The sequence below is a fragment of the Ranitomeya imitator genome, chromosome 6, assembly GCF_032444005.1.
Source record: "Ranitomeya imitator isolate aRanImi1 chromosome 6, aRanImi1.pri, whole genome shotgun sequence".
Taxonomy (NCBI): Eukaryota; Metazoa; Chordata; class Amphibia; order Anura; family Dendrobatidae; genus Ranitomeya; species Ranitomeya imitator.
The window spans coordinates 290,273,526-290,296,420 of NC_091287.1; the positions used below are offsets into that span (position 1 = coordinate 290,273,526).

General features: G+C 43.5%; 1 protein-coding gene across 2 annotated transcripts in view; it reads left to right on the forward strand.

Moving 5' to 3' along the window:
- Positions 1-640: 640 nt before the first annotated feature.
- The window catches only part of LOC138642470 (cytochrome c oxidase subunit 4 isoform 1, mitochondrial-like), a 104,172-nt gene continuing 81,917 nt past the window's right edge, over positions 641-22,895 (forward strand). The window contains exon 1 of one of the 2 annotated variants that reach the window (XM_069730645.1): positions 641-699. The gene's annotated coding sequence lies outside the window, so the exon portion shown is untranslated. Of the gene's footprint in view, positions 700-11,101; positions 11,190-22,895 lie in introns of those variants that run through there. The other variant, XM_069730646.1, reaches the window with a different exon arrangement.

Sequence of the window (22,895 nt, forward strand, 5' to 3'; positions counted from 1 at the left end):
CTTGCTACCCCATTTGAGAGCAGCAAAGACCCTAATTCTAGTGATGTATCATTTACTGGGTTGCTTACTGCAGTTTTTATAAAATCAGTGCTTTATCTGCTGTACATCTACCAGTTCTCTGAATGCTGAGCTCTGTATAACCCCGCCTACATCAGTGATTGGCAGCTTTCTATGTACGCTGTGCATAGGCAGAAAGCTTCCAATCAGTGACTGGGGACGGGATTATAGAGAACTCATAACTATGGAGGACTACATGGCGACAGGTTTACTAGTCCTATAGTGATAAACCTCTGTTGATAAAACAGTGATTTTAACAAAACTACAGCAAGCACACCAATAAGTGACTTATAGCTGGAATCGGGTTCTCTGACACTACATTATGCTGCTCTCAGATTAGGTGGAAAAAACCTGATGACAGGTTTAAAATTCTAATGAGGCAAAGAACCATGCTGAAGCCACGTTATTACAATTGAAGTATGGAGATATGACGTGTGTGTGTGAGCCTGGACCACTTCTGATGTTTCATTCTCCTGCACTACGTGCTGCGTTTCTGCCTGTGACTTCCTATTATAAGCAGATTGGCTTGGCTACCGTCCAAGAACACCTACTCTCTGTTTGGGTGCCTTATATATAAAGGGACCTGCCTCTCTGAGCGGAGACACAAGTTCATTCTTAAAGTCTGATACAAAGGGACACAAGGTAAGATGAGCTTCTTCTCTCTTTCACAATGGTAAGGTAGCAATGGAGCTTGGGTTACATTTCAGCAATTATTTGCCGCAGCTCGTATTGAGAATCCGTTACAAGCTTATTTTATATTGTCTGTTTTATGTTCTGTATAAATGATTGTGTCATAAGGGAATAGTTCAAAGAATCAACAACATGCATAATAAATCCCTTGCTATATTGTAATCAGTAAGGTTAATATAAAATGTAACAAAAGTGAAATAAAATGTATAATATGACGTAGATGGCAGATCAAACCATGAATATGAGAGCAACACATACCTTACATATTCCTGGTTATGGTTTTAAAACATAACACTTGCAGACCGTGTCTAAAGCCCCTGACACCGTTTTTGTTGTTTATTTCCTGCTACTTAGGTAGCACCAACATATTCCATAGTGCTGTACTCATATTGTCAAAATTCAAATTCGTACCTGTGTTTAACAATCTTCAAGTTCCCTATATCCAAGCCAATTAATTTATCATTATAAAAACAATCCCTTTTAACATTTACCTTTAATTTGACAAATTTTCTGACGTGCCGTTCTTTCTAAGGATACAGCATTATTCACTGGAATCACAACATTATTAGGCAATCCCTGCATGTGTTGCGGCTGTCGAACAGCAGCCGCGGGGACTCTAACATATTTTTCGAGCACTCCGAAGACACTCTGTTAGCACCCGAGCATAGTCGGATAACACTTTATCTGAGCCTGCTCGCTCATCACTAATAGTGATCTAATATATAATAAAGATACAATTTTTTAGTTTTTTCTAAAAATTTAATGACCATGCAGAGCTGACGCCTATTTCATGTGCGTTGTACCAGAAGTCCCATGTAAAAGACGAAAAATTCCAATATCACAATTCGTGCTGTGAAATTCCAAGGCCAATTCTGCTCCTTCTAACAAAGTGGAGTATTTAATGTCTGTAAATAGAAATTGTATTACCAAATTATATCATAGATATTGTTCATTTTGTCATTTTATAGTGTAGATTTATTTTGTATTCCTAATGGATTCATATGTTTCCATAATGCACATTTTTATTTCAATGGGAGAAATAAAATCTCAATTTTTCTTCCACTGCGGATGAGTAATGGCAGCTATACAGCACCGGGACAGTGTTTGCCGTATACACACATAGGAGATAAAACATGGTAATCTTTGTCGCATAGGACGCTACTGATATTGATAAGCAGAGGTAAGGGTCATTCCTGGGTAAGATGAGGAAGTATTGTACGTGACTCTGAGCACAGCACTAATGGGTGATTCTGTCTATACAGAGTGATTCTGAGGCTTGTGGTATAATATGAGGAGAAGTCTTGAGGCCTCGTGGTTGCATGCATAGAACAAAGCAGACTGACAATGGCCTAGTAATACTTTGTCTTCTTTACGTGCGCTCAATGCTTTTTTTTTTCGGTATGGCAACAGATATTTTATTATCATTGAGCAAAAGATCATTCACAGACACATAGATTTTACTAGAACCTTATTCTGTGCTTTAGGCCGGGATCACACATACGCGAGATACGGCCGAGTCTCGCAGGTGAAATCCCTCCTCTGGTGCCGGCACTCCGGAGCGGAGCGTGCGGCCACACAGCAATACATGGAGCTGCACGCTCCGCTCCCGGCGCCAGAGGAGGGATTTCACCTGCAAGACTCAGCCGTATCTCGCGTATGTGTGATCCCGGCCTTACATTGAGAACCACATTGGGGTTTCCATGTAAATCCCCCCAAACCAGGATTCAGATGAAATCCCTCCCCAGTGTCATAGAGTATAAGGCCAAGTACACACACCGCAAATGTGTGGTGAATAATGTGCACAGCAACTTGCAACAAATTATAAGTAGCTGAAGTTTTCAAAATCACATGCACATAAACAGAAAAAAAAAGCTGCATGAAAATGAAAGCATGGTGCGGATTTCACCCTATTCAAAGATTAGTCATTTAAGTAGGGCGAAATCTTTCTGCACATTCAATGCAGATTCGTTACCAAATCCACAGTGGAAATTTTCCACAACAAGTGAAAGGTGCAGACGAAGTCACTTTGGACTTTGGCCTCATTTTTAGGCGTATACCGTGGTGTAGTCTGTTGCTGCAGTATTGTCTCCACCTAATAAAGGACACTGCCAGAACACAGGCCAAACGGAATAAAAAAATACTCTGCCATCCCCTTTATCCTGAATGGTTCTGTCCGAGGTTCTAACTGGATCTCTTTTTTGGGGGGATTTAGATGGAATCACTGACGTGCTCAGTGGAGAACGTAGGATACATGCACACCTTGCCTTATCTGAACTGAGTAAAATACATCTGTTTTTTGCTGCAGTGCAGATGGGAAATAATCAGGCATATGCCACAGGTGCTTGGTGCCAGGTATGTTGCCAAGGAGCAACTATGTCATGACCAGATACTAAGGTACAAGGCTAGGGCACTAAGTCTTTACATGTACAAAAAGCCTAATTACAGATTTATTTAAAAACAGTTAGTGTCCATACACATGATATAGTTGATATGATATAGATGATCCTAATTTCTCATCTTGACCGAGTGTTCATGTGGTTCCAATAGAGAAAAAGTCGCTGCCAGACACCACTAGGTAGCATCTGATCTACTCTGAGAACAAAGGGATTGGGCATTTGATTGGGCAAATTTGAACTGCTTGATCCTTTTCTCCCACATCACCGTGTGTTTGAAGGGAAAGACTGGAGATCCCCATGCTTGACAACATTTTTTGCTGGTTCCACTGACATTAGCTTGTAAGGGGCCTTTAGGTCTCTGTTTACATTTGTGTAGCAGGCTCATTCTTCTGTCATAGAGTCTGTGTAATTTTTCCCATCACATTATCAGGCAAGATCAGAGGGTCCACAAGGCGTCTTTGGTATTGTGTAATGGATGTGGCAGAGAATCTTGGCTTCCATTATAAATGTAAATCACATGGAAGATGGAAAAAACACAACATTATCTGTTGTGTCTCTGTAATAACTGCCTATAAATAATCATATTTATAACTGTTATTGAACCATAGGAGGGTTTCTAGACGAACATAAGAACTGTACAGCTGGATGTATCTCTTCGACCTGCCATGTAGCATTAGCATAGCGACTGCAAAATGATATCCTACTTCACTCCAATCATATACACGTTATCCAGTTTGTTTCACTTTTTTAATGGTAAGATACAAGGGAATTAATTCATCAAGATTGGTGTAGTGAAGTGTACACATGGCTGAATGTATTTATTTGACGCATGTGTATTGCAGCTCCATGTGCCATGCCGGAAATGCTTCTCCACTAAGGTCAGATGGCAGTAGCATTTCTGGTGTACAAAACTAGTATTTTTTTTAAATAAGTTTGATGGAGAGGCATGGCCACCCTCATGCCCTACCACTTCTCTTCCCCAACTCCATCCATTTCGGCAGAGCTGACTCAAACTAGCATGAAAATGCCAAAAGTAGCAACATTCTTCGGCAGCTCCCTGTTATGTACAAATGTTTGACTTTTCAAAGCTTTTACGTCAGTTTTCCTGCTTAAAAACTTTGAATGAGCCCCAAGAAGTTAGGAAATATAGATTCCAAGTTGGCCCAGGAGATCTATGATAAGACTACTTTCATATGATGAACTTTTGGTGAATTTTTTTGCTGTGTCAAAAACGCAGCGTCTTACAATTCCACCAAAATGGATAGGATTTGTAGAAATCTCAAGCCCACTGTGCTTCTTTTTAATGCAACGTAAACTGACCAACGGTGCGTGTTTCAAATCCACAACATATCAATTTTTCTTGTGAGTATGCCGAGTTTGTTGTGCAAGATTCTCCCGATAGACTTGCATTGCATTTTAAGTGGAAATGCATGAAAAATGTATGTAATCCGCAATTAAGCTGTCAATAAAGTTTTGTCAAAGCCAAGCACCAGGAAGTATCAAAAACAAAACAGCTTTATTTAAAAAATAACACTCCAAAAAGAGACAAAACGCAATAAAAAACCCACAAGTAACCTAATTTGAATAATAGGTGCACAAATTCTGCAGTGTGAAAAAAATCAACGAAAGCTCATCATTGCCTTTTTAGTATCAGAGATTTGACCAGTTCATACTGGAGGACTATATGGTTACCCCCTAAAAGGTATCAAGGTCAGATGTTTCTGCTATGCTTTTGTTCTACTTGTTGAGGTCCAGCTGAGAATACAAGCATTACGATTTCCCTTCAAATAGCCGCCTAAGTGATGGGGGATTCAGGAGTTTGACCTTTCCAGCATCCGAGGTTTTAAGATCTGTCACAATGTTGGAGTTAAACTGAGAAGAATTCTAAGACTAGTCGAGATATTCCTTGTGCTGTGTGGATGTTGTTGTATTGTATGTACAATAAGATGACTCCATAATTTGTTTTACAGTCTGCTTGAGTACTACCTCAAAGTATTCTTTACATGGACTTGATTTGGTGACCATTTACAACAGCAATATCTACAGTCATGGCCAAAAGTATTGACACCCCTGCAATTCTGTCAGATAATACTCATTTTCTTCCTGAAAATGATTGCAAACACAAATTATTTGGTATTATTATCTTCATTTAATTTGTCTTAAATGAAAAAACACAAAAGAGAATGAAGCAAAAAGCAAAACATTGATCATTTCACACAAAACTCCAAAAATGGGCCAGACAAAAGTATTGGCACCCTCAGCCTAATACTTGGTTGCACAACCTTTAGCCAAAATAACTGCGACCAACCGCTTCCAGTAACCATCAATGAGTTTCTTACAATGCTCTGCTGGAATTTTAGACCATTCTTCTTTGGCAAACTGCTCCAGGTCCCTGATATTTGAAGGGTGCCTTCTCCAAACTGCCATTTTTAGATCTCTCCACAGGTGTTCTATGGGATTCAGGTCTGGACTCATTGCTGGCCACCTTAGAAGTCTCCAGTGCTTTCTCTCAAACCATTTTCTAGTGCTTTTTGAAGTGTGTTTTGGGTCATTGTCCTGCTGGAAGACCCATGACCTCTGAGGGAGACCCAGCTTTCTCACACTGGGCCCTACATTATGCTGCAAAATTTGTTGGCAGTCTTCAGACTTCATAATGCCATGCACATGGTCAAGCAGTCCAGTGCCAGAGGCAGCAAAGCAATCCCAAAACATCAGGGAACCTCCGCCATGTTTGACTGTAGGGACCGTGTTCTTTTCTTTGAATGCCTCTTTTTTTTCTCCTGTAAACTCTGTTGATGCCTTTGCCCAAAAGCTCTACTTTTGTCTCATATGACCAGAGAACATTCTTCCAAAACTTTTAGGCTTTTTCAGGTAAGTTTTGGCAAACTCCAGCCTGGCTTTTTTATGTCTCGGGGTAAGAAGTGGGGTCTTCCTGGGTCTCCTACCATACAGTCCCTTTTCATTCAGATGTCGACGGATAGTACGGGTTGACACTGTTGTACCCTCGGACTGCAGGGCAGCTTGAACTTGTTTGGATGTTAGTCGAGGTTCTTTATCCAACATCCGCACAATCTTGCGTTGAAATCTCTTGTCAATTTTTCTTTTCCGTCCACATCTAGGGAGGTTAGCCACAGTGCCATGGGCTTTAAACTTCTTGATGACACTGTGCACGGTAGACACAGGAACATTCAGGTCTTTGGAGATGGACTTGTAGCCTTGAGATTTCTCATGCTTCCTCATAATTTGGTTTCTCAACTCCTCAGACAGTTCTCTGGTCTTCTTTCTTTTCTCCATGCTCAATGTGGTACACACAAGGACATAGGACAGAGGTTGAGTCAACTTTAATCCATGTCAACTGGCTGCAAGTGTGATTTAGTTATTGCCAACACCTGTTAGGTGCCACAGGTAAGTTACAGGTGCTGTTAATTACATAAATTAGAGAAGCATCACATGATTTTTCGAACAGTGCCAATACTTTTGTCCACCCCCTTTTTATGTTTGGTGTGGAATTATATCCAATTTGGTTTTAGGACAATTCTTTTTGTGTTTTTTCATTTAAAACAAATTAAATGAAGATAATAATACCAAATAATTTGTGTTTGCAATCATTTTCAGGAAGAAAATGAGTATTATCTGACAGAATTGCAGGGCTGTCAATACTTTTGGCCATGACTGTAACCATAGTATCTTGTAAATTGATGATATTTTTAAAGATATTGTGTTGAGCCCCACGAGTTATTAAAAGATAAAAAGACTAATGAAGAGGACACTTAAGCTATTGTAAAAAGTCTGCTTTAATAAACACTTGCATTCCTCCATGAAGTAATAGTTCGTTTTTTTTCAGAAAGACACGCTAAGTCATTCTTGTTATTCCTCCTAGGAATTAAGTACATTGTCAATTGCACGTTCCCATTCCCCTAGTGAAGGGTGTGTCTCTGAATAGTCTGATAGTTAGCTCTAATTGGACAGTGTGCAGGGACACCCCCCCAACTGTTAACGCTCAATTATTAATTTATCCATACATTCTAGTAAGAGTAAAACAGGAACAACACAATGCTGACTTGGAGGAAAAGATGCTCAAAAATTGTTATATGGAACACAAATATTTAACAAAAAAACTAATTCAGTAGAGGAGACAGAATAACTTTAAAGACATGCCTATGTTAACTGCCAGTGATATGGTTTTGACCCCAGCACCTAGTTCTAGTAATAATATATCATCCCTTGGGCCACTAGTGCACAGCGGTGGCTCATTAGCCACTAACGAGGGACCATTGATTTAGAGTAAGGGTACCGTTACACTATACGATTTACCAACGATCACGACCAGCGATACGACCTGGCCGTGATCGTTGGTAAGTCGTTGTGTGGTCGCTGGAGAGCTGTCACACAGACAGCTCTCCAGCGACCAACGATGCCGAGGTCCCCGGGTAACCAGGGTAAACATCGGGTTACTAAGCGCAGGGCCGTGCTTAGTAACCTGATGTTTACCCTGGTTACCAGCGTAAAAAAAACAAACACTACATACTTACATTCCGATGTCTGTCCCTTGCCATCTGCTTCCCGCACTGACTGACTGCCGGCTGTAAAGTGAAAGCACAGCACAGCGGTGATGTCACCGCTGTGCTCTGCTTTCACTTTACGGCCGGCAGTCAGTCAGTGCGGGAAGCAGACGGCAAGGGACCTGACGGACACCGGAATGTGAGTATGTACTGTTTGTTTGTTTTTACATTTACGATGGTAACCAGGATAAACATCGGGTTACTAAGCGTGGCCCTGCGCTTAGTAACCCGATGTTTACCCTGGTTACAAGCGAACGCATCGCTGGATCGGTGTCACACACACCGATCCAGCGATGACAGCGGGAGATCCAGCGACGAAAGAAAGTTCCAAACGATCTGCTATGACGTACGATTCTCAGCAGGGTCCCTGATCGCTGCTGCGTGTCAGACACAGCAATATCGTATGGATATCGCTGGAACGTCATGGATCGTATCGTCGTAGCGACAAAAGTGCCACTGTGAGACGGTACCCTCAGGCTACCATTTTTCATTGTCTGGATGATTACAGGACAATAGTGATTATGCGTAGTCCTTTTGCGGCTGCATATTAAACCATTAGATATGACCATGTGAATAAAGACCTACTTGTAAAGTTTTTAAGCATTGATACTAAGAAGACAGTTTATAGACATTTACACAAGCTACAAAAAATAGAGAGTTAAAGCGAACCTGTCACCAGGTTTGGCCATCACCTTTCAGGGCTTATCTACAGCATTGTATAATGCTGTCAATAAGCCCCTGATCTGACCTGAAAGATGAGAAAAATATGTTTTATTATACTCACCCAGGGGCGGTCTGGTCCGATGGGGGTGGCAGGTCCGGGTTCCAGCGCCTCCCATCTTCTTATGATCGCCGCCCTCCTGCTTGCTTCATGGCTCCTGACATCACGCTTAAGCGCATGCGTACTTATCTGCCCTGTTGAGGGAAGAGCAAAGTACTGCAGTGCGCAGGCGTAGGGCCTCTCTGACCTTTCCCGGCGCCTGCACACTGCAGTACTTTCCTCTTCTCTCAACAGAGCAGAAAAGTACACCTGCGCAGGAGTGCGATGCCGAGACCCATGAAGCAAGCAGGAGGGTGGTGATCATAAGAAGATCGGAGGCACCAGACCCGGACCTGCAACACCCATTGGACCGGACCGCGCCCCCACCCCCCCACCCCCGAATGAGTATAATAAAAATTATTTTTCTTATTTTTCAGGTCGGATCGGGGGGTTATTGACAGCATTATACAATGCTATAGATAAGCCCTGAAAGGCAGTGGCCATATCTTATATCGGCCAAACCTAATGACAGGTTCGCTTTCAATTTAAAGGGAATCTGTCAGTAAGATCAACCCTCCTTAGCCATCTATATGGGCATGCAGGTCATAGGAAGCTAAATAAAATACCTTCATACCTTCATATCTGTGACTTCATGTCTTATTAACAACTCAATTACTTATTAAGAAAAACATAAATTTCTTTGGAATAACTATGGGCGGCACATAGATATCTCTCAGAATCTTCCTCTAGCGCTTTTATTAAATGAAGGGGCAGCTACCAGTGTGAGAAATGTAGATGATGAGCACAGACTATCAGTCATTGTATAGTACTGTAGAAAGACTTGGCAGCCAGGTGATAAGTGAAAACGTAAAGATTTTATTTACAGTGTAGTACTACAGTATTTGACATTGCAGTTGACAAGGATCTTTATCAGAGTACTAATAAAACATAATTATTAGTGATGAGCGAATATACTCGGGTGACCTCCGAGTATTTTTAGTGCTCTGAGATTTAGTTTTCATCACCGCAGCTGAATGATTTACATCTGATAGCCAGCATAAGCCAGCATAAGTACATGTGGGGGTTGCCTGGTTGCTAGGGAATCCCCACATGTAATCAAGCTGGCTAAGAGTTGTAAATCATTCAGCTGAGGTGATGAAAACTAAATCTCCGAGCACTAAAAAAATACTCGGAGGACACCCGCGCGTGCTCGGGAAATCTCGAGTAACGAGTATATTCACTCATCACTAGTAATTTTAGCAAGAAAATATCAGAGGGTCACATATTTTATAGCCATATTAGGAAACAAATCATATACAAAAGAGGAGGAAAGAAACTACGGATCAAAGTGACATTTTTATCAAAGTAAAAGAAAAGAAAAATTGAAAAAAAAAAAAGAATTTTTATACCACACTGTTAAGGTAGAAGTGAAATGGACACGATGTCTGGTGGTATAACCTCTGTAAACGAGATCACATAGGACATGGATTGAAAATGCGGCAGATTGTGCAAAGTGCAATATAAACAGGTAATAAATAAACATACCAAGGGTCCTTAAAGAATTTGGTGTCGGTGTAGCAGGCATGAGAGCGTTATCCACTGCTTGTTCATGTGCATGCTAATGCTTGGTGTGATACATCAGACTCAAAGGACCCGGGGCGGGGTTAGCCATGGTTCCGATCAATCGGAGGTGCTTGACCGGAAATGAAGTTGCATATGACGGGAAAAAGTCTTATCTGGCTGTGTAGTGAAAACCTGTATAGCTTGCGTGCCAGCAGTAGGAAGTAGCGTTCCACAGTAGGTTTGATAAAAGATGGGTAGTAGACGATATCATCAAGTAAAGTGGTATAATAAAGGATATTGCTACTAGCGCTAAATCTAAAATGAAGCTTGACTAGAGGCTTTTAGCTCAATAATCTCACAAGGAAGGAAGTGCAATGCCAGGTTTAAATAGGGTATTTAATCAGGGTGGAGCAAATCAGGAACTCAGGGTGGAGTCGATCAGGAATAACACAGGTACAAGTATCTGAAGTTAGCACAAAACTGCCGCCTGGTGCACAGAGCTGCTGGGTTCGAGTCCTGACAACTCTTTACAGAGAGTTGGACAACAATAATGTACCTGTGTTTACACATAAATAGCAAATTGGCAGGGTCTTTGTCCCCAGAAAATGTAGTTTGAATTCAAGTGACATTGTGGTTTACTGCAAGAGAAATGCTGTAATAGCCAGCCCAGACATATGTCTCCTAAAGAAAATTATGATTATTGGATCTGATGGTAGATCTGATGGTGATGGGACATACATTTTCAGCTTCAGCGCTAATTAGGGAAGAAGATGCATGTTTTTTCATAACCTTAAAACCTGCCTATAAGCCCCAAATCCATAGTGGCAAGATAGCTGACAATGGCCATGTCCTGTTTATTCTCTTGGGTAACCATAAAATCCTGATAAAAAAATATGATGGTGATCTTGAACTTCTGTGATCATCTGGAAAATTTCATAAAAACCAAAGGAGCTGAGATCCACCCACAATCCGGCCCACATGAGGTCATCAAGAGGGGTGTGTGGGTGTAACTCAGGTACTGATAAAAGCTCAAGCCACATTATGATCTTGGTTCCTGTGGAGATACACATCATGCATACATGAATCCCGTTCGCTGAATGTCCCCAATCAAAGTGCTTTCTTTTTGCTCAGTTGACTCATCTACGATATGTGAACAGCGTAGTAAGTTTCCTCCATTATTCTTTTTTTTTATGTACTGTATATGCAATATAGTTTTGCCCCCTTTGTAAAATCTTTAGTATATTGTTTATTAACACTACCTCATTTTGGAGTAAATATAAAATGTAATAGTTCTATTCCGTTTGCTCTGTAAGCCACGCCCCCAAGCCATACACTACCAGAACCAGGCCTCCAGTCAGCCTGTGTAAACGACTTGTGCTGGCAGCGAGTAGTCTGGGGTTATTGTGGAGTTCACAGCTACTGTATCGGAGGTATATACATATATTCCATGCATTGGAATCGGAGGTGTATATACCATACTCTCACTCTTAGTTTCCCGATAACCGGCTTATTAATGGAAACAGCCTGTGGCCTCCTCCGTTAATCGTTGGTCAATTGCGTAATTGTCCCGTCATTAGGGGGCAGCAGAGATCTGTTTGTTCCAAAGATAACTGTGGGTTGATCTGAGATACAACGCCCCTTGGCTGCGATCTTTGACAACTTGGGGGCAGGGGTCAGATTCTGAGTGACCCCTCAAGTGTTCTCTCCTTACAAAAATTGGGGGCAGCAGGGGGGATTCTGAGTGACCCTTGTGGTGTCTCCTCCTTGACAAACAATATATCAAAAGCCTCACCCATTCCAGTTCCCAGAAGTAGAAACATGCAAATCACAAACAGTGAACAATGCGATTTGATTATGTGGATTTATTGCTAACATTTTTTTTCTTTTTTCCCCTTGTTGTATTTGATATAAACTAAATATTTTTTTTTATTGTTATAGCATTACATGTAAGTTATACTTTTACCATAATTTTCCTCAGTTCCTTTATTTTTGGCAACTGCATCATTAATCTAGTAGTAAATTGGTAATACCACCCAAACATGCCATTCTAATTCTTTTTAAACATCATAATTATTCTTTCCACTTTGAGTATAGTGCCCAAGAGTATATGTGCACAGACGCACAAGACAGCAGGCGGCTGTGATTATCATTAACTGACTGAAAGGTGTAGACTGCTATTTGCTATTCTTAATGCAGAGGCAGGTGTACATATTGCTTTGCTTTTCATCTCTCTGGAGACTTGATGCACTCAGCCAACAATAGTGACAAGTCATTCAATCTTGCAGCTAAAAGTGTAATAAAACTGTACCGTAAGTCGTTTGTGAATATTAACTTGAAGTTAATTATCAACAAAAGGATTGCATAATAAAGGCTGCTGCATAGTAAAACATATTAGGTTTTACACACTCTATAAAGAACTTATAGAATGCTGAGAACTGGTCCGAAGGTTGTTTTGATTTACGTACATACCCTACAAGCTCGGTGTAATCTGCTTGAATGGAAAGCCTCTTCTAATGATGGCTGTCCTTCCTTGGGGTATGAGATGTGAATATCATGTTTCTGTCTTCATTATGTATATACCATATGTTCACTATAGAACTCCCAGCTAATACCAACATTCACCTTGCAGAATTCATTATAGTGTCAGTAGTTCTTAAATGGGTTGTTCATTTTGAATCTTTGCAGTTACTTTTTTTTAGTCATTTTCACCTGTGACTTTTCTCACTTTGCCATGAAGGAGAGCTGCTACTAAGTGTCTGAGTTTGATGATCCAAATATTATATGCATACTGTAACGGGGTCTAACAAGCTGGGGTACCTCTTTCAGTACCACCCCGTGTTTCAGGAGGTCCACGCTGCTTTTGCTGGATTCTGAATGAAGGATGCTGGCTGGAATTCCTTGGTTACGTGAGAGCATATAAAAGCTGACTGCTACCCCACGTATTTCCAGTCTAAGGGTATGTGCACACGTCCGGATTTTTAGCGTTTTTTTTGCGGAATTTCGCTATAAAAACACTATAAATCCGGTTAAAAAACGCTAACATTATGCATCCTATCTTTTAGAATGCATTCCACATTTTTTGTGCAAATGTTAGCGTTTTTTCCCGCAAAAAAAACGCATTCCGCAAAAAGAACGGACATGCTCATTCTTTTTGCGTTTTTTTTGCGGATTCCATAGCAAAAATGACATTCAGGAAAAAAAAAAAATCCGCAAAAAATCCGCGCAAAAAACGCACAAATTCCGCGAGAAATCCGCGCGAAAAAAAACGCGAATTTCTGGCAGAATTCTCAGGATTTTGTCAGGAAAAAAACCTGACGTGTGCACATACCCTCAAAGAACACACTTTATTTTCAGCACACAGAATATGTAACACAGATACACAGGACAGGCCAATAGGAAAACAGCTGGCCAGACATACATTACAATAGCCGCAGGGGGCCAGAGCCTGCCGCTATTTACTGTGGGAATTACAAAGGTGGGGGGAGGTCAGAAAGAGAATATCTTGTCCAGGGGCGCAGCCTGTGGACTGATGCATTTCACATGGAAACTATTATACATACATATACTGCATAACATTCTTGGTGCTGGGGGGGTTCTGTAACACGGCTCCCCTTTTCAGCGACGCGATCGGCATACACAGTCTGATCCTTAACGGATCAGTTTGGGGATGACCGAAGTTTATGGGGTTGGTACGAGTTCCGTTTGTCGACTTAGTCCATCGGCGTTACCGTTTTGTTTGCCGGGTCTGTAGTGGATGGTGAAGTCCAGAGGTTGTAGGGCTAAACTCCACCGCAGTAATCTGGCATTGTCTCCGGAGACCCGATTAAGCCAGACTAGGGTATTATGGTCCGTTAGGAGGGAAAACTGTCGTCCATACAAATATGGTTGTAACTTTTTGAGTGCCCATATTATTGCCAGGCACTCCTTCTCGATGGCCGCATAGCTCACTTCACGGGGCAGTAGTTTCCGACTCAGGTAAGCTACCGGGTGTTCTTGGCCGTCCGGCCCGATTTGGCTCAGTACTGCCCCCAATCCAAACATAGAAGCGTCTGTGTGGACCAGGAAATGTTTAGTTGGATCGGGTGCGGCCAATACAGGGGTATTGATTAGGGCGTCCTTTAGCTGGCGGAAGGCTTCCTCACACTCTGGGGTCCAGGTTACCTGGCGGGGTTGGTTCTTACGGGTCAGATCAGTGAGGGGCTTGGCTACGCTGCTGTAATTGGGAATGAATTTCCTGTAATACCCCGCTGTCCCTAGATACGCCATGACCTGGGTTTTAGTACGTGGGGTGGGCCATTTGGCTATGGCCTCAATCTTGGCTGGTTCTGGTCTCTGTGTACCACTTCCCACCCAATGCCCTAAATACTGAACCTCTGCTTTGCCCACGTGACACTTGTTTGGGTTCAGGGTGATTCCGGCCTTGTGGATCCTGTCCAATACTGTCTCTAGGTGATTTAGATGCTCTTCATCCAGGTAGGCACACGCATAGTCCTGGAGACCATCCAAAAGCCGGTCAGCCAGCCTCTGGAAGGTTCGAATGGAATTACCCTCTGGCTTCCCTTTTTTCTTAAAACACTTGGAGGCTCCGTGCGAAGCACCGTTGCAGTTCGAGCACAAATGCTTGAACCTACAAGTCGCTCCGAACTTGCACTGGCCCTCATTGACTTGCCAACAAACTCCATGCTTCTGACCCCCCGGCTCCTGAAGAGGAACCCTGCGAAGCGCTTTGGCCGGAAGGTCCGGCCCCGCTTTGAAAGGAGTGACCAAACTTTGTTGGCGCCATCACCCGTAACCACAAACCAATGTCCTTCTGATCTCGCCGGACGGACCGCCTTCTGCTGCCAGAACTGCTCATCGTATTGTAACCATACTTGCCCACCATAGGCCCTATGCGCCTCACCTATGGAATCCATATAATAAAACAAAGCGGAGCAATTCTTGGGAGCCTTCTTGCCAATAACGCTTGCCAAAATCGTGAACGCCTGAAGCCAATTTACAAACGTCTGAGGAATAAGGCGCCATCGCCGCTTTTCCTCGTCCTCATTCTTACTATCTTCCTTTTTACTCTTATCAAGGTTAAATTTTTTCAACAGCAAGAGCGAAAATATCTCGACATACTCGTCCTTCCAAATCTTCTTGCGCACCTCCTTTTTCAAGTGCGCCCCCAACGGCCCTTAAAAGCAAACATACACCTCACCCCGCGCCTTATCATCCAACCAAATGCCCCCTTCCTTCTCTTTCTCAGTCTGCACAGATACCGAGACCGGCTCGGTCAACCTGCCCGATTCGGCAGACCTGTTGCCGGATAACGCCAACCCCGGATCAGACGATCTGGCCCAAGCTGACAAAGGGGATTGCCCTGGCCTAGCACTGCCCAACCGTGACAACAGCTCACGTACACCCGACAACAACTCCCCCACCCCCTCACGACTCGCATCAGCCCGCATACCGACTCCATCACCCCGCTCCACATACCCCTCAACCCGATTCACAGAAGTCAAAGTCGGCGTCAAAAATGCCGGGGACAAACAATAAATAGATGGATTCTCACCAGGCTGTGAGGGAGCTGTGATTACCCCCCAGCTGCAGACGCTGTCGCTGTCCAGCCGTCTCTCGATCCTGAAGCCGTCCTTGGGCCCTCCCGGATGTGAACTTCGCTCCGCAATACTGCTCCAACCGATCCGCCCCCTGCGGAGGGGACCGTACTGAATCCGTCAGCCGAGGTGATCGCCTGATGTCCTGTAGGCCCAGACCGGGACCCCCCGTCCGAAACGCTGCCATCTGACACCGCCACCCGAGAGCATGCAGGCCCGGTCGCTGGTACGCTTGAAGGGAATGGTGCCCCCTGGTCGTGTCCAGCAGCCCCGCTGCATCGGAGGTGCTGCCCGCCGCTGCCGCTGGGATGCTCCCCCACCGTCTCATGCTGCCGCAGAGAGCAGGCTGCCTGGCCTGGTCATCACCGCGGCGGCCCGCCGTGACGTCGCTCCAGCTGTTAGGAGCTCTGGCGCGCATAGGCCCTGCCCCCCAGCGTGCTGGGGAGAAGGCCCAACTGCCGCTGCAGGCCTCAGCGCAGCTGGCGGATTCCTCCCAGACCGCGGCCTGCTGGGGCGCTTCTGAGCAGGCACGTGGCCTGGAGGGTCCCTTGAGGGGCTCCTGCGCCGCCGCTGAGACACTGGGGTGACATCGGGGGATAAGCGCTCCGGGGGCCGCACTCTCCTGGACCGCCGCTCACTGGGCCCGACCGCCGGGGGACCCGCACCGTCGCTGCCGCTGCCACCGCCGAGGATGCTGGACACCTGAGCCTCCAACCAGCCTGGAGGCTGTGACGCCACCGACGCCCGCAGCTGTGACAGGACTCCTTCAATGGCCGCCTTGGTAAGCTGCTGGTGCTTGGTGCTTCCTGCTCACAGGTCCTCAGAGCGGGAAGTGACCGGCTCTTCCCCCCCATTCACCCCATACCCTCTCCAGGCCAGCATTAACCCTCCCCTAAGAGCGAAACTCCACGCCCCCTTTTTCCCTGCTCCAAACCCCCTGTCATGTCGGCTTTCACGTACACCGCCCAGGGGAGGGGGTGGGGTGGCTCGCTCCAGCCTGGTCTGGAGTGAAACAGAGGAAAAGTATAATAGAAACACGTCACTAATTCTGTATTTATCACTCTCTCCTGGTTTTTGCTAAAAAATCCTGATGTAAAATACTGATCAAATACTGAACATATGAAAGTGGAATTAGGCAAAGGAAGCCCTGGGATCATAGTCCCAGAGTGAAAATTTCACTGATGATTCATGTCCTATTAAGGTCAGGAGCAGGCGACTGTATGAATGGAGACATCTAAGAAAAACAGTCTGCTTATGCTAATCACACTTTGATAAGACTCTGATTAGGGTGATCAGAGTGGGATCCATTCTTTTATGCGGAGAATTGAAAAAAAAAAGTTTCCCTATCTCCTCCATTCAGTCTGTCTATGAAAATCGGACTCCACTCGGATGCAATCAAAGTATGGTCTGATGTTTTTCTCAGGCCCATAGACTTGAATGATTATGTGAGACAAATCGTGCATGCTGCAATTTTTTTTTAATTTTTTTTCTTTGGACCACTCGGTCCTAGGAAAAAATCAGACGTGCACTGCCTCATTGAAAAACATTGGTCTGAATGCAATCCGTTGTTTTGATGGATCAAACTCAGACTGAAATTACAGTCATCAGCAAAATCCCTAATGGAAAGTGGCATGTTGTTAGGACTTGAAAAGTCAGTGCCGTGACAGTTAAATGGATTTGGATGCTTCATCACCTTTATTGTTTACCATACTTTCTGTAATTGCTGTGCATGGTACTGCAGCTCACTCCTATTGAAGATATAGATCAGATTGGTTTTTGCATATTGTGCCTATACGCCTTCCCGTTATCCTCTCCTATCCCTCAGTTGAACTTAATGGACATGTGTCTTTTTTCCCTTCTGAACTAACTATGAACATGAATAGGACTGAATAGAAATGCCAGGCACAGCTATTACCAATTGTATGAAGTTGTGCCTGATTAACAATGAAGAGAGCACAAAGTACGCCCTAATGGTTGTGCTTGGAGTCAGAGTTTTAGATTTTGCTGATAAAAAGGTTTTCAATCTGATGCAAACCTTTGTTAACATAAATTTTACAACCTTTTGCCAGCTGCTAAAAATGTTATGCCCTTGGCTGGTAATTTACAGCCCCTGGTTTACCTGGGATGAATTAGCATAGAGCAGATCTCCTTTACCTATCAAGCCCACTGGGGCCAACAGTAAAGCCGGAGTCACATTAAACGTATGAAAAATTGGTCCGAGTTTGCCTGCCGAGAGTCGCACGAGTGTAATGCAAGTGTTATGCGAGTACAATCCGATTTAATCACACCTAAAATACGATTTACATCTGAAAGCAGTGCGATTGCTATCCGATTGCAATGTGATTTTAACATGAAGTCCTTCATCTTCGCTTTTCATCTTCATCCAGTACAGACCGCCATCATTTCTTCCAGCCAGAACTCGTCTCTCCATTCCGTCCATATCACATATAACTGTAACCAGTAGTGACACAGAAAAGCATAACCATCTTATTTAGCCCAATAAAATCATTTTTATTAAACAATTGAACACATACATAATAAAAGTAAAACAAAAAACAAAAACCAGGTATCTCAAATGTGAGGGACCTATGAACTACTCCACTCATAAAACACAAAGCATATATTGACAAACAATAAGCTTAAATTTCCTCAGCTGGACTCCGGGATACAATAACCTTCTTAAATATCACGTGGTATAAACCACAATAAATCCATATTTCTAATTGGGTATTCCCTGCCCTTGTCCGCTGTATATTAAGTAAGGTAGCCGCCGCCGTAATCGTAGCCTCCTATAACCAAAGTGTTGTACTCCTAATAGGATAAGTTATACATAGTTTTACTGCCCAGTGGTAGAAATAAAGCCAAAGTACTTACTGCTAAGTGTATGGAGGAGTGTCCGGTCCCTCTACCCCGACGTGCGTTTCGTCCACACTTCTTCAGGGGGCGTGTCGGGGCAGAGGGAGAAACGGACTTATATCCTGCACTACGGCCAATGACATGTTAGTAAGCTGGATCATGTGAGACTTCGCTGCCTGATGCATTCGGTAGCTCTAATAGCCGAGGAGATCCGAGTCTATGGCCGGGAGGATCCGGAACAGCGCGCACCGTCTAGGCACAAGTCTCAGCGGGACTGCTATATAGATAGCAAATTTTCAGTGTATTTTTATATTTTTTATATTTTATTTTTCACTTATCAATTTATTGTTATCATCTTATTTAATGCACAATTAATCAAATAATATGTATAAGAATTGTATAAGTTAAATGAAATATGAATTATTGTATTTATCTCAATGTTATATAATATTAAGATGAGCCTATTATTATGAAATTGTACACATCATATCAATATGAGTAGTATAGATCAATTCAATTCAAGAAGTGAAAGTCACATAGATCTGTACCATATTTATAAATATATTTATAAATATAGTTATGTATATTTGGCACATGTCACTTTAAATTTACTGGCTTGATATTCAATCGAATTTGTAAGCAATTAATAATTATAATATATTGCACAGGTCACTTTAAATCTACGGATACGTAGGTAATTATGTGTAGTAGATTGTTATTAGTTTGGCACTTAGCACAGGTCACTTTAGTAATTTTGTAGTAATCCATTAGCACTTTATATATTGCTTTACCATCTATATAGCAGTCCCGCTGAGACTTGTGCCTAGACAGTGCACGCTGTTCCGGATCCTCCCGGCCATAGACTCGGATCTCCTCGGCTATTAGAGCTAGCGTGCAGGCATGGAAGCCGTTACCATGGCTTCATGGATGCGTCGCTGCTCGCTGTCCGAGGGTGATGGGTCATAATTAGATGGCGGGGGAACGGTCCGGCGTGCCGAATACATCAGGCAGTGAAGTCTCACATGATCCAGCTTACTAACATGTCATTGGTCGTAGTGCAGGATATAAGTCCATTTCTCCCTCTGCCCCGACACGCCCCCTGAAGAAGTGTGGACGAAACGCGCGTCGGGGTAGTGGGACCGGACACTCCTCCATACACTTAGCAGTAAGTATTTTGGCTTTATTTCTACCGCCGGGCAGCAAAACTATGTATAACTTATCGTATTAGGAGTACAACACTTTGGTTATAGGAGGCTACGATTACAGCGGCAGCTACCTTACTTAATATACAGCGGACAAGAGCGGGGAATACCCAATTAGAAATATGGATTTATTGTGGTTTATACCATGTGATATTTAAGAAGGTTATTGTATCCCGGAGTCCAGCTGAGGAAATTTAAGCTTATTGTTTGTCAATATATGCTTCGTGTTTTATGAGTGGAGTAGTTCATAGGTCCCTCACATTTGAGATACCTGGTTTTTGTTTTTTGTTTTACTTTTATTATGTATGTTTTCAATTGTTTAATAAAAATTATTTTATTGGGCTAAATAAGATGGTTGTGCTTTTCTGTGTAACTACTGGTTATAGTTATATGTGATATGGACGGAATGGATAGTTAGCTTATAGCACAAATTACTATTGGATCATATTTTTGGATAAATAAACAGAACTCGTCTCTGCAGGAAATAACATAGTTATCTAGCACATTACTTAATCTTTTCCCAACTTCTACACTACAAGGGCAACACAGTGTTGATCTGCACAGTACATCACTGCAGTAATAATATCCCTTAATTAGTCCCTACAGTAATAATATCCCCCATCCTAGCCCCCTTGTGTCTCATTCCTGGCTCCAGCCATATGTTCTCCCATCCTGGCCCCACATGTTCTCCCATCCTGCCCTCATGAATATCCATTCTGCCTCCATGTGATGTCCCATCCTGCCCCATCTGTCTCCATCCTGCCCCATCTGACTCCATCATGCCCCATGATCCTGCACCATTTGTCTCCACCCTGCCCCATGTTTCTCCATCCTACCCCATGATCCTGCCCCATCTGTCACCATCATATAGGATATGAGAGCTCTGTGGGGGGGGCTGTATATGATATGGCAGTCCATCTCATATACAGCCCCCCATATGGCTACCATACAGCCCCCCATAGGGCTCCCAGTCCCATATCATATACAGTTAGGGCCAGAAATATTTGGACAGTGACACAAGTTTTGTTATTTTAGCTGTTTACAAAAACATGTTCAGAAATACAATTATATATATAATATGGGCTGAAAGTGCACACTCCCAGCTGCAATATGATAGTTTCCACATCCAAGTCGGAGAAAGGGTTTAGGAATCATAGCTCTGTAAGGCATAGCGTCCTCTTTTTCAAGGGACCAAAAGTAATTGGACAATGGACTCTAAGGGCTGCAATTAACTCTGAAGGCGTCTCCCTCGTAAACCTGTAATCAATGAAGTAGTTAAAAGGTCAGGGGTGGATTCCAGGTGTGTGGTTTTGCATTTGGAAGCTGTTGCTGTGAGCAGACAACATGCGGTCAAAGGAACTCTCAATTGAGGTGAAGCAGAACATCCTGAGGCTGAAAAAAAAGAAAAAATCCATCAGAGAGATAGCAGACATGCTTGGAGTAGCAAAATCAACAGTTGGGTACATTCTGAGAAAAAAGGAATTGACTGGTGAGCTTGGGAACTCAAAAAGGCCTGGGCGTCCACGGATGACAACAGTGGTGGATGATCGCCGCATACTTAATTTGGTGAAGAAGAACCCGTTCACAACATCAACTGAAGTCCAGAACACTCTCAGTGAAGTAGGTGTATCTGTCTCTAAGTCAACAGTAAAGAGAAGACTCCATGACAGTAAATACAAAGGGTTCACATCTAGATGCAAACCATTCATCAATACCAAAAATAGACAGGCCAGAGTTAAATTTGCAGAAAAACACCTCAAGAAGCCAGCTCAGTTCTGGAAAAGCATTCTATGGACAGATGAGACAAAGATCAACCTGTACCAGAATGATGGGAAGAAAAAAGTTTGGAGAAGAAAGGGAACGGCACATGATCCAAGGCACACCACATCCTCTGTAAAACATGGTGGAGGCAACGTGATGGCATGGGCATGCATGGCTTTCAATGGCACTGGGTCACTTGTGTTTATTGATGACATAAGAGCAGACAAGAGTAGCCGGATGAATTCTGAAGTGTACCGGGATATACTTTCAGCCCAGATTCAGCCAAATGCTGCAAAGTTGATTGGACGGCGCTTCATAGTACAGATGGACAATGACCCCAAGCATACAGCCAAAGCTACCCAGGAGTTCATGAGTGCCAAAAAGTGGAACATTCTGCAATGGCCAAGTCAATCTCCAGATCTAAACCCAATTGAGCATGCATTTCACTTGCTCAAATCCAGACTTAAGACGGAAAGACCCACAAACAAGCAAGACCTGAAGGCTGCGGCTGTAAAGGCCTGGCAAAGCATTAAGAAGGAGGAAACCCAGCGTTTGGTGATGTCCATGGGTTCCAGACTTAAGGCAGTGATTGCCTCCAAAGGATTTGCAACAAAATATTGAAAATAAAAATATTTTGTTTGGGTTATGTTTATTTGTCCAATTACTTTTGACCTCCTAAAATGTGGAGTGTTTGTAAAGAAATGTGTACAATTCCTACATTTTCTATCAGATATTTTTGTTCAACCCTTCAAATTAAACGTTACAATCTGCACTTGAATTCTGTTGTAGAGGTTTCATTTCAAATCCAATGTGGTGGCATGCAAAGCCCAACACGCGAAAATTGTGTCACTGTCCAAATATTTCTGGCCCTAACTGTACAAGAGCTCCCCACATTATCTCCCATCAAGTCACTGATGTATTTACTTTTTTTACTTCATCTCCTCTCCTCCTAGAAGCGCCAGCAGTCTCACCAGCTTGTGTGCCAGTGCCGCACTGCAGGACTCGGGGCACTCAGTGTTGATGTCATCACTGACTCCAGTCCCTGCTGTGCTGATCTACAGTGCAGAGCGGCCGGCAGACACTGAGGCCGGGATTAAAATCCCTACTAGCGGCTGCAGGTGCCCTCCGCACTGCCGATGCATCATGCTGCCCAGGCGCCCTGCCCTCTGCTTACCGCCGGCGCTGCCTGAGGTAACCGTTACTGATACTCAGACAGCTGGCAGTCGATGGCCTCATCATGATAGGTGAGCGCCCCTGCTTCTAAAGGGGGCAGCTGCCCCCCTGCCCGTCAGTGGGTAAGCCCATGTGTCACTCTGTGATTTTACTTTATGTGACACATGAATTGCTGGCTTTTGCACTCGCAAGGTCGATTTTTTTTCTCGCACCCATGGGCTTGCATTGGCGAGTCTCAGCCGAGTCTCGGTGACAATCGCAGCATGCTGCGATTTTTGTTG